The sequence below is a fragment of the Manis javanica genome, chromosome 3, assembly GCF_040802235.1.
Source record: "Manis javanica isolate MJ-LG chromosome 3, MJ_LKY, whole genome shotgun sequence".
NCBI lineage: Eukaryota > Metazoa > Chordata > Mammalia > Pholidota > Manidae > Manis > Manis javanica.
The window spans coordinates 64613677-64626250 of NC_133158.1; the positions used below are offsets into that span (position 1 = coordinate 64613677).

The window sequence follows — 12574 nt, forward strand, 5'->3', positions numbered from 1 at the left end:
AAAAAAATTATATATTAACAGTGATTATCTGACAAAATACATTTTTATCAACAGAAAATAAGCCTGAGCTGGTATTTAGCCAGATGAAAGTTTCTAATTATATCCAGATAAATTTTATCAAATTACTGAAAATCATTGACAAATACAAGCATAGTAGGAAATTTAATGTACACTCCCTTAAATCTGTAGTTGACGAAGACCAAAAATAGTGAGGAGACAGAGAATTTGAACCAAACAATTACGGAGTTTAAATATGAGCATGTATAAAGCCCTGTACAGAGCATCTGGAGAACATATATATTCTTTTCAAGTACAAATGAGTCATTTAAAAAACTGACCACATAATAAGCTTCAAAAGTTAGCTCTGATAACACAGGGTCTTCTCCACTTCCCCATCTGATGTGCTGAGAAATGAAAGGACACACTTTTAAATAAATAGTGTAGCAGAGCAGAATTCACAATGGGAAGTGCATAATATTTAAAACCTCATGATAATGAAAACATGTATCGAATGTGTTAAAATACAGCTGAACTGATTATAGAAGGAAATTTTGGCATATACTCTAATATAATTTAAAGAAATAAGATTGAAAATTGGTGAGCTGAGTATTCAATTATCAAGGTATGAATGGCAGAACTAAGTTAACTCAAAGAAAATGGAAGGAAATATTTAAAGGATAGGGCAAAAATGTTTATGAATTAGGTAATAAAGTAATAATAGAGAAGGTGAACAAATTCAAAAGCTGATTCTTCTGCAGACTGATGGTTGCCATAGGGGAAGAGGGTAGAAGGATGGGTGAAGTAGGTAAAGGGGATGAAGACGTAAAATCTTAAAATTATAAAATAAATGAGTCACAGGGATTGAAGTACAACATAGGGAGTATAGCCAAAACTATTGAAATGTCTGTGTATGTTAACAGATGGTAACTGCATTAATTATAGTGAGCATTTAGTAATGTATATAATTGTTGATCACTATTTTGTCCATCTGAAGCCAATAAATTATTGTGTATCAACTATATTTCAGTAAAAAAAAAATACAACAAAAAAGCCTGTTCCTTTGAAAAACATAATAAAATAGAAAAATTTTGTAATGGTTGGTCAAGAAAAAGATAGAAAAACTAGTGATAGGTATAAAAGGGGACATTATTAAAAAGTGGTAGAAATTTTTAAATCTAAGAGGAACAAATAAAAACTTGATGAAAACACACTTGAAAACTTAGATAAAATGGACATTTTTAGAAAAAAATGACAAATATGATTTAAGATAAAATAAGATGTTACTTTTTCACCATTGTATTCACTTTGGTGATGAGGACTATCCATTTGCTTAGGAGAATGACTGAGGTGATAGGGGACGGGACCTTAAATCATGTTATAAGGGTCATGAGCTGTCTTCAACTATCTGAAGGGAAAATATGCTGCAGGAGAATTAAATATGTTTACTTTGCTCCCTAAAGAGGGAATTAAAAACAATTCATGAAAATTATGGATAAGCAGATAGCTGTCTTTATGTGGAAGCCACTGAAGGTCTAATAGTATATCTGTGAGAACATGGAATGGCTTATTGTTTGGAAATCATGCCTTCTTATCTTTGACGTACATACAACCACACTGGATAGTCACTAAGTGAGGATGTGACAAAGGGGACAAAAGCATCAGTGAAAGGTTGGCCAAGATGTCCTTCTAGGCTTAATTTTATGAACTTAAAAACTCTATCTAGTTTCTAGATTTGCTTAAATAGAACATACCTGGGCAGTGTTTTCACTCATCATATGCTTGATTTGCCACAAGCAAATGTAAAGTAAATCTCAGAGATTAACACCTTTTGAATGTCTGGAATGAATGTCCTAAATTCCTACAGTCATTAGGGCCCATGCTGTAAGTTTTTAACTCCCAAAGAATTATTCATTCATATAGTGAGACAATTTGCCTGCTACTACGGAAGTGCGAAAGATCCTCCTCCCTGAGGGAATCCAGGTATATAGTGGATGTTCCATTGCACTGCCCAGATCTTCTTCTCGGGACAAGGAACTCATTCCTCAGCTGCCACAGATATTGGTGGTTTATGTCTCTCCTCTGATTCCCTCTCCAAAAATTACCTTCAACCGAAGACAAGACACTTGCCCAAGTCAGACTTCGTCCCTGAGGACAGTACAAATTCAGTGTTGGGTTGATGAGAAGTATTAAGTTTCTTTTGTCTAAAAAGGCTATACAACTCTGAAAGGCCATTGCAGTTCCAGAGCTTTGGCAAGCATATTTCAGTCCTGTTTCCTGGGGAACCTGATATATAATATAATATGATTCCTATAGTCTTCAGTGTCCCTTCTTATGGCAAGACAAAGCTGGTCCATATAACCATTTGAAGACTCCCACGTGGCATGTGTATTGCTACAGACATTCAACCGTGTTAAGGAGTCATTCCTTTCCCTGCCTTGTTCTGTAATGTAACCTGGGATTTGGGGAAGTGGATTTGGGACTAGGAAGATGCAGAGTAATAATGAGGACTGGAGGGTGTAATGGAAATGGAGGAGATGAAGAGGGAAAATGAAATAGGCTAAGACAGTGCTACTTCTTTTTCCAGCTATATTTTCACCTTTATTTATTAATGCACACTTTCCAAAGCATCCCTCCTACCATTTCTTCTCCCCCTTCTCCCCATCTCCTTCTATTCATTTCTCTTCAACTCATCCCGAAATAGACATAGTGAACAGCAATCGAATGGTATGTAATGGGAAGAATTCTGTTTCTAATTGGGGGTCTAGATGTATATCACAGTTCTGCCACTTACTGTAAATAAATTTAAATATAAAATGCATATCGTTTCAAATAAACTGATAATAGAATCTCAGTCATCTTGTCAGTCAGTGCACTTGAGACGTTTTAGTAGAAATGAATGGAACCTAAGCCATCAACTCTAAACAGTTGGGCAGTGGCATGCCCCTAAATACAGGAATAGCTTATTGCTTCAGCTAGCTCCACTGGCCTTTATTTTTATAGCTCTTCCATTCAGGCAAAGGTAAACCCCTTTTAGTTACAAAACACCAAGCTTATGGAGAAAACCATTGATCCTTTTTCCTTTTTCCTCCTTTTCTTCCTACTCTTCTTTTCCAGTCACCTAAATTTCCCTCTTTATTTGTGTTAGTTTAAATACTTCTTCTCTATAGTTTCACTTTCTTTAAATTATGACCATTTCAGCAAATTAATCCCAAATACTCATTTTATCTAAATTAGTCAATACAAGCCCTTGAGCAGATAGGTCTTTGGGACAAAATTACATGAATGTTTATTTTGCTGTGAATCAATCACTGTCTATTGCCTTAAATTCTCAACGTTTTTGTTTTGTTGCCATCATATAACAAATAGGAATTAGATTTTCTACTTTCCTAAGTTCAATCTAGCTGATCCAGGTCTCCAGAGGAATGGCTGAAAATTAGCTTTCCAAACTGCTTATTACTTTTCTAAGATGATCCTGTCATTCTGGCCTATTGAGCACAAGAGTAACTTTCCACCACTGTCACATGGCTGTGTGATCTCATCAATTTTACATAATTATAATAAAGAAAATAAATTCAGTTAGTAGTTTGACTTACTATTTAAAAACAGTCATGTATTCATTCACCTGTCTGTTAAAAATGCGGTCCAGTCTATAAATCAGGTCTGGTTGCTCTAGAATCAAAGATTAATTTTAGAAACACTGTCACCTGGTGGCATGTTCAAATTATTGCACTTGGCTTTTCCTCAACCTTAGTCAGTGTCCATGTCTAGGGGAGAAATGAATCAACCCTTAAGAAATTAAATAACGCATCTTAATTTACCAAGTGTAGTTCAGAGCGAGAGCTGGACTCTGAGACCTAGGAGCATATTTCGTTTGAAAAGTCCACCCTTGTCTTTGGGTTTCCTTTCTGTCTCCCCTCCAGTGTCTTTCATCACATGTATTTGTAACTTGTGAAACCTTGACAGGTTCTTGCTAACATTTTGGACTGATGAAACCATCTCTCTTCTATTATGCCCCATTGCTGGTTTGTTAAAAGTAGAGCATATATCCCTTAAGAACCACAGGCAACATACTGTAATCCAATAGAAAAAATATATCTGCGGGCACAATACTCCCCTTAGTATTGAAATGAGTCATACAAGCAATGGCTGGCTGGCAGGGGAACAGAAAAGAATGCATTGTTTCCTGCTGTATCTTTCCATTTCTTCAAATGCAGGATGCATGAGAAGCATTATAGGTCTATAAATAGGTCCCTTATATGCTATAGTATATTGGCCTGGATAGGCCTTTAAGGAGGACATAAAGGCCCATAGCTTAACTACACACACACACACACACACACACACACACACACTTAAGCAATATACGTGTGTATAAAATCATGCAGCATGTATCTGGGAAAATTATGCAGCATGTATCTGGCAATTAGCTAGCTTGCTTGATCAATGAAAATAGCAAAACCAAACATTCTATCCACTATGTCTGCTTTGGGGGTGAAGAAATGGTTAAATCTTCTAAAGATCAAGCTTAGCATTTACCTTATGCTGTGAGATTTGGTTATAGCAGTTAAAATAGCCATTTCCCATCTTCTTTGATGTTATGATGGAGCACTCCAGGTTGGCCTCAGAACCCTCAGTCCACTAATTGGAGAAGATTCATGTCTAATATCAGAACTGAATATTTTGTGGTCTTGAATGCTTCTGATCAAAAGAAGTTTAAATGTGAGCAATCATTTCAGAATTGGTCCCTGATCCCAGGCCCTATTTGCAATGGGGAGGGGATCATAGTTACCTGTTTGTGAGAATTTACTGGGTGAATGTTATGATACTAAAACTGTTTGAATCTTCAGGCCTGAAGATCAAAAAGTCTCTGCTACCTTCCCCAGCAGAAGGAATATGAGCAGATTTCTCATAGGGCAAGTTCCCTAGCACTCTAAAGACCCTCCTGATTTTTATTACATCTAGATATTTATTATACCTGCTGTATATTACACATATATATATAAAATATATACACACATATATATGCATAATAGTTCAAAGCAATTAGTGCATATATGCTCAAGATATATTTTTAGTTGATAGTTCAAACATCTAATACATCACTGTCATGATCAGAATAGTCTCTGGTGGATTGTCATTCAAACTGACTCAACAATAATCATAAACAAGTTGCCTTGGCTGCTACATGCCCATGAACTTCCCAATCTTATCCCAAGCCAACATGAAAAAAGAGGCAGTTGCATATATTTACACATCAGCATCCAAGCCATTACTCTCTAGCATATTTCTTTAGCAAGGTACAAATTAAATTAAATAAACAACAAGAACCTATTGATTTTTCTATAAGTTAAATACTTTCTTCTATGATGTTTTATTATCTTTTGGTGAGTCATTTCAGCTCATTGTTGCATCTGCTTCCAGCGTGGACCCATAGCTCCATTCTGATTATTACTCCCAAAATCTGATTAAGAATTATATTGTCATGCTCTCTCTATGAGAACAATCCTTAGGAAATAGGCAGCCCTCACTGCTGAGAGGTTATATCTTTTGCAATAGGGACCAGTTACATCACTTTTTAGAAAATTGATGAAACTGTATAATTTTTGCCTATTTATAAATATTTCATTACTATTATTTCCCTAATATTGCTTGAAACAGTAGATGCTGAATGCTATACCTGAAAAAAATAAAATCCCCCTTGACTGAGAGAGAAATTCTTGCGAATATGAATTATATTTCATTTATCTTTGTATTCACCCAAATGGCTGACACAGAAGAGGAGTACAATAAATGTCTGCTGAATGACTGAAGCTCTTACACTTATTTGCCAAATAATTATTTGTCAGCCCTGTTAAAGCAGCTTGATCCTCGACAACATTTATACTCAAAGTACAGTCTTTCATCATTACCTGAGAGCTTGTTAGAAAGAGCCTACCATTGACTTAATGCACTGGAATATGCATTTTAACAAAATCCTTTAGAGTTTTTATATGTGAAGAGATTGCTTCTCTATGTGTCTATTCCTTTATTAGGATGATCAGTCTTTATTTTCTAAGCTCTTGCCCTATGAACGTATTTGTTAGTTTTTAGGTTGATTCTTATGGGATTTATCTTTGAAAAGGTCAGATAGGATTTGTTTATATCTATTGCCTACACATACAAATATAACCTCCCCCTTTTGTGGGTTTCATTATCCTTTGATAAGGATATTGCTTTCTATGCTAATATAAGTCTGATCTTCTCTAACATAAAACATAGTGGTTTTCTCTCTGGCATGTAGAATATTTTATAAGTACTCAAGATTTTTTCTGCCTAGTTTCAAACTGTTCTGAAGATCAATCAGTAATTCCAAAATATGTTGATTAGTTGGGGCAACAACAACAAAAAAAAATCAGTTTAAACCTTGCTGAATATTTTGTTTTCAACATGGAAGGCTGACTATTTCTTTAAGGGTGTATATGTTATATGTAACTTCATTGGAAGGATAAAGAGAAAAGTAGCATAGTTTTTTAAATTTCTGTGTCATTAGCCAAACTTCTGTACTTGTAGTTAATCTCAGGATATATATTATTGCTAAGTAAAATGTATACTTACTTATTTAAAGAAGAGATACCCTCAGCATATTTTATTTAATTAAATTGAATGTCTGTAAATGGGCAGAGTGAGTTGAATGAATGGTGACCCCTCCAAAAGATGATGTCTACCAAAATCCTCAGCGGGTAACCTTATTTGGAATAAGGACCATTGCTGATATATTTAAGATAAGGATCTTCAAATGAAATCATCTTGGATTAAGGCAGGCCCTAAATCCAGTGAGGGGTGCATTTATAAAAGGCAGAGAAAGAGAAAACAGACAAAGGAAGAGGCCTTGTCAAGAAGGAAGAAGAGACTAGAGAGATGTGTCTTTGGAACCGAAATATCAAGAATGGCCAGCAGACACCAGATGCTAGAAGAGGCAAGATAAGATTCTCTTGGAGCCTTGGGAGCCTTGCTAACACCATGATTTTGGGCTTTTGGCCTCCAAAACTTTGAGAAAATATATTTCTGTTGTTTTAAGACATCGTGTGTGTACCAATTTGTAATAGCAGCTCTAGAAACTGATATAATAGGCTAAATAAATCCATTATTTTGTGATGTATTAACTGAATGAGTAGCTTTGAGATTATAACTCCCTTTCCTGACATCATAGCTTCCTTCATATATCATCCTCTGGCCCTGCTTCTGCAAGTGTAGAGGCACACACACATACTCACAGAGAGCAAGATGCATGTACACGTATGGATAAAGATTAAGAAAACAACAAGTAGACAAAAAGAGGTGATAGTGCTGAGAATGGGAATATTAGCAGGAAAAGAGAAAAGCAAAGTAAGATCTTTAAAGCAACTTTTGAAACTGTAAGGGTAGAGGTTTAAAAGAAACAAAGATCTGGAATGATTGTGTTTATAAAGGGCCATAACTTTTGGCTTATGATATTCCCATTACCCAAAGAAATTAATAAATGTCTTTTACCCTCTAGTACAACTATCACAGTTTAACCCCACAGCTTTAAAGTCATTACAGTTATAACATTTTGTTGCTGTTGCACCTGAATTGACCTCCATGTGTGTGTGGGATTGAGTGTGCATGCACATGTGTGACTGAGAGGTGGGATTCAAAAACACACTGATACCTCCTGGGGAGTGTCTCCTGTGCCGTTTTACAACCAGAGTGTGTTTAGGGCAATAGGCATTGGTCTGGTTGAATGAATACCTGTGTGGTTTGTTCTAAGCATGCTCCAATACTCGCCAAAGCTGCACAATCCCCCAGGGTGTTAAAATTATTGATATATTAGGTGTATGAAAGAAATAGGTGGTTTTTAAATAGTTCGCTCCATCTGTGTCACTAATGTGGACCTTAGCACCTTGTAGCCTCACAAATCAATGTTCAAATTCAATGACAAACTTTTTCAAAAACGTAACTCATTAAGCTTTAGTGCTACTTAAGGCAAGGACCTTGCCTGTGTGAGGCCATCAAGCACTGATATTGACTCTCTAGGACATTTTTAAGGCTATTTATATCACAATAAAGGTGCTTTATTAGCCTCATCAATCAGGAGAGTGCAAATTCCACCCTGGAATCAGCTCTGCCTGAGCCTGTGGAACAGGAATGGGTGAGAAATTATGGGATGTATTATCTTCAATCTCATTTGAAACCTCCTAATTGAAACGATGGATGAGCACAGTTTATTGCTTATAAAATAGATGAAGGAGGTACCACTAATGTAATAATGAAAGTTTTGGCTTCTGGTTGTTTTTCCCCTACTACTTGACAGAGAGTTGGTGGTCAGCCAGGAGAATGATTCCTGGTTTTCATAGTTGGAGACACAATGCATCTGTCATTTGACCAAGATGAATGTACTGGCCATGCAGTAGGGCTGCACCCAGCTTATAGCATAGGCCTAGACTCATGGCTCCTGTCATCCATGACTTGGCAAACAGTGCTCTTTCCCTGGGTCAGGGAAATGCTATCCCATAGTAGTTAACAGTTCCATGTCAGAAGTCAGACAGGATTGTCATATGACCCATTTGAGTTGAATTTTTCTCAAGTGAAAAACAGGGGACCTACCTCTTAGGGATGCTGTGAAAATTAATACAATTAGTGTCCTGTGCAGAGTAAATACCCATTAAATGCTCTATATTAATATCATTAGTTTTGACAGGTTCTCACTTCTAGTTAGGTATCTAGGACCAGTACAAAAAGATATGATTGATGGTGATGTTTGTAAAATTAAGAACACCAGTTTTAGTACCACACAGAGTTCTACTTGAATCCTCGTTCTGCCACTTATAAGCCATGAATTCTTCATAATAAACCTGCTTCCTCTGAGTTTTAGTTCTCTAAGCTGTAAATGGTTACGAACACAATGTCACCCTGTCAAAGTTATTTTGTGAAGACCAAATGGCAAATGCATGTTGTCAATATGTGTTGAGTGCTTCCTGTATGCTTGCAGTGCCTCACACACAATAAACAGCCCATTGATAACATTTTATGTGATTATTCAGAGCCTTGAAAAATTTTAGATAAAAGTATCTATGCACATGCCCACAGAAGTGTTCACTTCATAGATTTTGTACATTTACTTAACAAGTATTTATTGAGTGCCTCTTACTGCTAGACAGCGGGGATACAGAGGAGAACAAGACAGTGAAATTTCTGCTCATGGGTCTTATAATCTAGATGGGGAAGATGAGGCCTACCCTTATAGAGTGGCTAATACAGGGTGATGTGGAAGAGAGTGACTGGCAACAGGAAAAGGTCGTTGGTCAGCATGGGCCCCTCTGAAACAATACAGTTTGAACTAAGAAGAGGAAGCAATACAAATATAAGAGATGAGGAAGAACACATTTTAAGCAAAGGTAACTTCAAGTACAAAGGCTTTGAAGCAGAAACAAGCCTGATCAAGAGGATATCTGGAGCATGGTGAACAAGGGAGAGATTGGCAGGATATAAGGTCTGAGAGTTAGCTAGAGGCAAGATCATGTAAGGGGTTTGTAGATCATAGTAAGATTGTGGACTTTATTCTAAGTGCCCTGAAAAGGCATCAGAAGATTTTTAGAGCTGGTAAGGATGGTGATTTCCCATTTCAAATGTAATTCCGGCTGCTGGGAAGACAGAGATGGTAGTAGCTTATACAGGGATCACAGAAACATATAGGAGGACAGTGACAGTGGAGATAAAGAGAAGGAAAATGTGTATGGAATATATATTAGGAGTAGGGTTACTGATATCATAAGGAAGGTTTTTTGAAAAAGGAATCAAGGATGGTTTGAAAATAATTTATTCTAGAAAATATTTCTCTTTTTTTAAAGCATTATTGTCCCCTCTTTTAATCAGCCAAATCAGTACCAAATCATCCCCAAATCAGTCTTGTGGTTTACTCAAGAGAATGTTCTAGCTTATTCAAGTCATATTTTGTTTCATTCCAAAGCCTAATCTTCTTACTTAGCTTTTTCAAAAACCTTAAAAGAAAATGGAGGAATTCATAACAGAAAAAAAGAGGTGAGGATGCCTTAACTGGAAAGATTGTTCACTTGGACACCATGTATTGAGTTTTACCATTTACCAGGGCTGTGCTTTGTATGGATTTAAGCACATCCTTCAGTTAATTCAGTGATAGTGTTAATTGAAATATAAATTCCATTAAAATAGAATTTTCACTGTTTTTATCAAAGTGTGTCATGAATCCCTAGAGTAATGTCTAGACTGGTGCTAAAAAAATATGTTGAATTAATTAATTAGGTAGATATTACTGTCCTCACTTTAAATGTGGAAACTGAGACCCTCTGGGTTTAAGCCATCTGCTCAAATTCTCATAGGTTGGCAACTGAATTAGAATTTGAATTCATTCAGTATTCTTCTGCACCTCATGGGGTTGACTGGACAAGAAGGCAAGTGCTAATATTGAGAATCTCTGTTCTAAGACTTCCTGTTATAAAAATGTCTAGGCCTCATTTAAACCTAGAGAAGAGGTGTAACTATGTCAGGAAACTTTGGTTTAGCGATCTGAGGAACCATTTATGACCAGTATCTCATTCTATTTTAGCAAACCCTTTCCTATATTTTATTTATATATAATATAAATTATTATATTTATTATAGTGGAGGTGGTAGAGGAGATGATAGAGGACATGTCATGAAGGAAGAAGAAATTGATAGTAGGGGTTGGAAGTTCTCTTAGGTAAACATTAAAGGATAATTTAAGAAAGTATACTTGGGGAGATAAATATCCTGAGGCTAAGCTAAATTATGACCTAATTCACTGAATCACATTAGGTCATTAATTATTAATTATTTGAATATTTGTCATCATTGTTATTCCAGTTAAAGAGAAACAAAACTGCTAAACTATTGTAAGAAGATGTAGGATACAGAATTAAGGGAAGAAATGAGAGAGAAAGAAAAGTCAATATGATGTGTGTAGTTCATGCTTTAGTACTGAATACTTTTTTTTCAGTCAGGCATTAGATGACTAAACTATGTACGAAAGGACACAAACCAGCCCATGTAAGAACTGCTGCCTGCATGTTTAGTTGAGATGTAGTCACCTCAAGCTTTTCATCCCTATGCTAAAAGCCTTGGCTCTTGTATACTAAATCACCCTACTAGCCGGTAGGACTTTTGATCAGCCAAATCACCTTTTGTAAATAAGGGAGACAGGCAACATGGGGGCATGGCAGATAGATGAAGTGAAGGAAAGAGAAAGCTCGCTACCTAAGGCAGCCATAAGGTGGGATAGAAAGCATGGCTTTGAGCACAATTACCCAGAACATTTGTCTCCTTAAAATATTATCTTTGAAACTACTGAGAGTGTTCTCTGACTTGGGAAAGCTAGTCATCTTTATGTTTGGACACAGCAGTAAAAGAATTTCAGGCTGCTGCTTTTAGCGTTGTTTTCCAGAATAGAGTGAATATTGAAAGTGAGATTGGTAACCTGATTTCTCTAATCACCCTCCAGTTGAACGCATTGAATCCAGAGTCCAGCGTGCCTTCTAAGACTTTACTTTCCACAGGCTGACCTCCGGAAAGAGATGGTATATCTCTGCAGGACTGTATGCATCCCTAAGGCATTCAAGTAGCACAGGTAGAATTTCCATGGAAACCTGGAATATGTACATGTGTGCACATTCCCACCTGGTATTCGGTTTTCCATTGACCAAGCCAAATGAGGCCGTTTTTGCTATGGTCACTGGAAGCAGGTCTTGCTTCATTAATACCATGTCATGCTTTCAGGATTATAAGGAAAGGGGTGTTAGTTTCCTTTTGGGAAAGCAATTTTCTCCTGGTTCCTTGCCAAACTGACTCTGTTTTGAGACAAGCGAGGCCATACCCTTCACATAACTGCTGTGTGTTTTATGGTCAGAGTTCTTTTTTGTAAATACAAGCTAATATAGCAGACACCTACTTACCTTGGGAGACGGGAATGCTATTTACCCAAGATAGGAAATTGGCACTATACTATCAAAGGGCATTTTCTGAGCAAATATTTAATCAAAACCTCTCCTGTTTGTCTTTTTTGGCCTGAAGATGTTCTATGAAGTGTGATCAGTTCCACTCTTATGTTCATGATTTACCCAGAGCTCTGCCACAAACTGTTGTGTATGCAAAAGAAAAGTTTAGTATTTTGAATTATATTATGCAGCTAGTCTATTATCTGACATCCCTTGGGATTGCCAAATAAATTTTTATCAGCATTTCCCATTGCCATATATCAAGGTACTATGAATCCATGTTTTGCTGAATTTTCTAAGGGATATCATGGATGTAATATTAAATATAGTCACATAGTGACTTATACACTCTCAACTACCATATGTATCTTTGAATGTACTGACTCCTATCCTTGATTTTATATATTTCAGTAGCTGGAACTTTGTTTTTGGCAAATAACCAGGAATGTTATCACATTGTGAAAGGTTTTTAATTAACTTAGGTGACATATGAATGGCATTGAGCAAAAACACTAGTGACATGTTGTTTCGTTCTTTTTCTTTGCAGAGGTCACAGAAAAGTGAGAATTAAAAATTCTCCCTCTTTT

General features: G+C 36.4%; 1 protein-coding gene across 7 annotated transcripts in view; it reads left to right on the top strand.

Annotated features, from left to right (window-relative positions):
* The window catches only part of LSAMP (limbic system associated membrane protein), an 813202-nt gene that overhangs the window by 445893 nt on the left and 354735 nt on the right, over positions 1-12574 (top strand). The window lies entirely within an intron of this gene.